This window comes from Nycticebus coucang, chromosome 6, assembly GCF_027406575.1.
Source record: "Nycticebus coucang isolate mNycCou1 chromosome 6, mNycCou1.pri, whole genome shotgun sequence".
Taxonomy (NCBI): Eukaryota; Metazoa; Chordata; class Mammalia; order Primates; family Lorisidae; genus Nycticebus; species Nycticebus coucang.
The window spans coordinates 88,315,077-88,318,517 of record NC_069785.1 but is presented as its reverse complement, the minus strand read 5'-3'; the positions used below and the strand labels follow the sequence as shown (position 1 = coordinate 88,318,517).

The following is a 3,441-nucleotide window of genomic DNA, read 5'->3' as shown; positions in this document are numbered from 1 at the left end:
CATTAATGTACACAGCTATGATTTAATAATTAAAAAAAAAGAAAAAAAATGTGCCACATGTACTTACAGAATCCAAAGGATCATTCTGAGTAAATGTGAAAGAAATAACTGATCCTTGAGTAAATACAATCTCTTGGCTGAGTTAAAACTAGGAGAGTGAGTCTGTGAGCACTAACAATGCCACATAGAAATGCCTAGAAACGTCATTTTTTAGTACTCAGTTTAGTAGACCATATCTTGCCTGAATATGTTCATTATTTACAAAATATTCCCTTTTGGCCTCTGAAATTTAGCCATTTATTTTGGCTGTTAGCTGCTTCTTTCCAAATGCTAGCCAATACTGCAGTTATATCTAATATTAAAATACTCTTACACATGAATTACAAATATTAATAATGTAACTCTGCATGTATAAATATCTCAATATTTCTAGACTCAGCATTCAGAATGTACCTAAAAGTGGGTTTTTTTGGTACCGATGGTATTTTGTTTTAATTATCGCTGTTTCAAAAGTGCTCTGTACATAGCAAAGCCCCAAACTGCAAAAACAGTAGCACCAAAACTTGCTCAAAGCCAAAATGTAGAGCTCTTGAGGTCAGCTTGTGTCAGGTGCGGGTACATGGCCATTGTTTTCAATTTAACAAAGATATCCTTACTGGATGCATCAGCAGTATTGCAAGTGAAGGCTTGTGGTGGAGGCATTTTGTGTTTCCTGCAGAAATCAGTAGGTGAAATACTATATTCTTGCTTAACTTCATGTAGGTCTGACTTTGCAGCTACGATTAAGCAGGGCATTCTGCTGTCCATAAAGTGTTGCTTAAAAAACCTGGCACAGTATTCAAAGGATTTGGGATTACTGACATCATATACCAGGCACACAACATCACGAATGATCTCAGCCTCAGTTAGAAATTCCAATTATGAGATATCATGCAACAACAAGTATTTCTCTTGTCCATATACATAAACAGTGTTAATTGCATAGTAGGATTTATGATCATCATGAATTTTCTTCTGCCTCATTAAGTTTCTTCCAAGAAGAGCCTGAAGAACTCCACTTTTCCCACAGTTTTTCATTCCAATTAAGTTACATCTGAACAGACTTCTTTTTCTTTTATTAGTATTAGATCATAGCTGTGTACATTAATGTGATCATGGGGCACCATGCACTGGTTTTATAAACAGTTTGGCACATTTTCATCACACTGGTTAACATAGCATTTCTGGCATTTTCTTAGTAATTGTGTTAAGACAATCATATTCTGCATTCACTAAGTTTCACATGTACCCTTGTAAAGAGGAAGAGAACTGGAGAGCAAAAACAGATCATTCCCTCAGAGAGCTTTGGGATAATTCAAAGAAGGCTAATATCCACCTCATTGGAATCCCTGAAAGTGATGAAGTGGCCTTGCAAGGCACAGAGACCCTTCTCCATGAAATTATGAAAGAGAATTTTCCAGACATGCCAAGAGATTCTGAAACTTGGATAGCAGACAGTTTCAGAATGCCAGCACAACTCAATCCAAATAAGACATCTCCCAGGCATATTATAATTAAATTCACTAGTGTAAATATGGAAAAGATTAACACACTCCTTTGAGTCTGTTTTTTTCTTTAGGTCAACCTTTTTATCTCTTGTTACTGTAATGCCTAAAGCTTGAGACTCTTGTTCAGTCAATATTGAATAGCCTAGGTAGCCCAAATACTACAGGCATGGCTGTACATCTAAATAGGTTGTGAGGATCCACTGGGAAAGGAATCCCTGGTAGGTTATCCAGCTTCTTTCCTTGGTACAAACTGTGTTATTCACATCTGGCCCCCAAGGTATATAAGGGAAAACTTTGAATAAATTTTTAAGCTCATCAGGTGACAAAGCATAGTTTCTATCCAAATCATGCTTGTCAAAGGTGCTCTGGAGAAACAAATATGCATGATGATTTAATTCAGTAGGGCAATCAGGAGGTATTTTTAGCAGGGGAAATAAACATTCAGGCATCAAATTCAGATTATCATCCTAACCGAATTATCAAAGCACCGTCCAAGTAGTTCTGTGTCTCCCTCTCTGGATAAAAAGTGTGTGTAAAAGGAGAAAACCTTTCAGTGTCAATCCACTATCAGCCACACCATCACTTATATGCTTCCTTACTACATTCTTGACATCTTCCAAAGCTTGAGGAGCTAATGAAGTGTTGAAACAAATTTTCTGAAAGAAGTTGAGATTGAGCTCAGCATCATTGAGGGTACCATCATTATCTTGGTCAGATATTTTAAATATATGAATAAGGGCTTTTATACAAGCTGGTTTCATCTCCTTCTCCTCTGGGAAATACAGGGGTCCCGTAGGAAGAAGAACAGCTTTCTGTGCATGATAAAAGAGCTCTGATATGTTCTTCAGGTTTTTTGCTGAACACTCCACACAGGTTTCTATTTCTGTATACTGGATCATAATAGGAAGGATGGTCTCCATACTACTATATTCCACCAGATCAGATTTTTTCCCAACTAACATTAAAGGCAGCCTGCTGCTATCTTTGTCTATTCTCTCATTTATGAGAGGAATTCATCAACTCGATACCTTATCAATAGAATGCTTATTGTTAACAGCATACACTATGCAAATAACATTAGCCTGTGATATTTCTTGATGAAGTTGTTCATGACTTTGTTCTGCTTCTGAGTAATCTACAATATGTGTTGGAACTCTCTCAGGGGTGACATCAGCTGGAATGGTGATTTCTTCAGCTCGAGGAGGAACCTCTTCTGGGAATTCTTCACTGACCAGGGACATAATCAGTGATGTCTTCCCAACTCTAGGTTCTGGCACCAGCAGTATCCGCAGGTCTTTCTTCATGTCTGCTGCCCACACGCTTGGAGTGGACTCCTTTCACCAGGTGCACCCACTCCACGGTGCTGGTCTCCCCATGGTACTGGCATCACCTGCCAGCCTCTTCAGCTGCTCAGGCCCACCACACGGCCTCCTCAGTTACTTCAGAGCACCTGAGCCAGGACAGCCCAGCGGGACTGGATAAAAGATTTAAATTTAAATAAAAATTCTAGAAGAGAGTGTGGGGAAAACACTTGAAGATATTGGCCTGGGGAAAAACTTTATGAAGAAGACCACCTACCCACCCACCCACCCACCTCCTGCAATTGCGGCAACACCAAAAATAAATAACTGGGACTTGATCAAGCTAAAGAGCTTTTGCACAGCTAAGAGTACCACAGAGCAAACAGATAGCCCTCAGAATGGGAGAAGATTTTTGCAGGCTACGAATCTGACTAAGGCCTGATAACTAGAATCTACAGAGAACTCAAAATGAACAATAAGAATAGTGCAAACAACCAGCTCTATAAGCAGGCAAGAGATGTGAATAGAAACCTCTCTGAGCATAACAGACAAATAACCAACAAACACATGAAAAAATGCTCATTGTCTTTAAT

The 3,441-nt window shown here is 38.9% G+C and overlaps 1 pseudogene; it reads right to left on the bottom strand.

Annotated features, from left to right (window-relative positions):
* Nucleotides 1-495: 495 nt before the first annotated feature.
* Nucleotides 496-2,854, bottom strand: LOC128588355 (mitochondrial Rho GTPase 1-like; annotated as a pseudogene).
* Nucleotides 2,855-3,441: the final 587 nt, after the last annotated feature.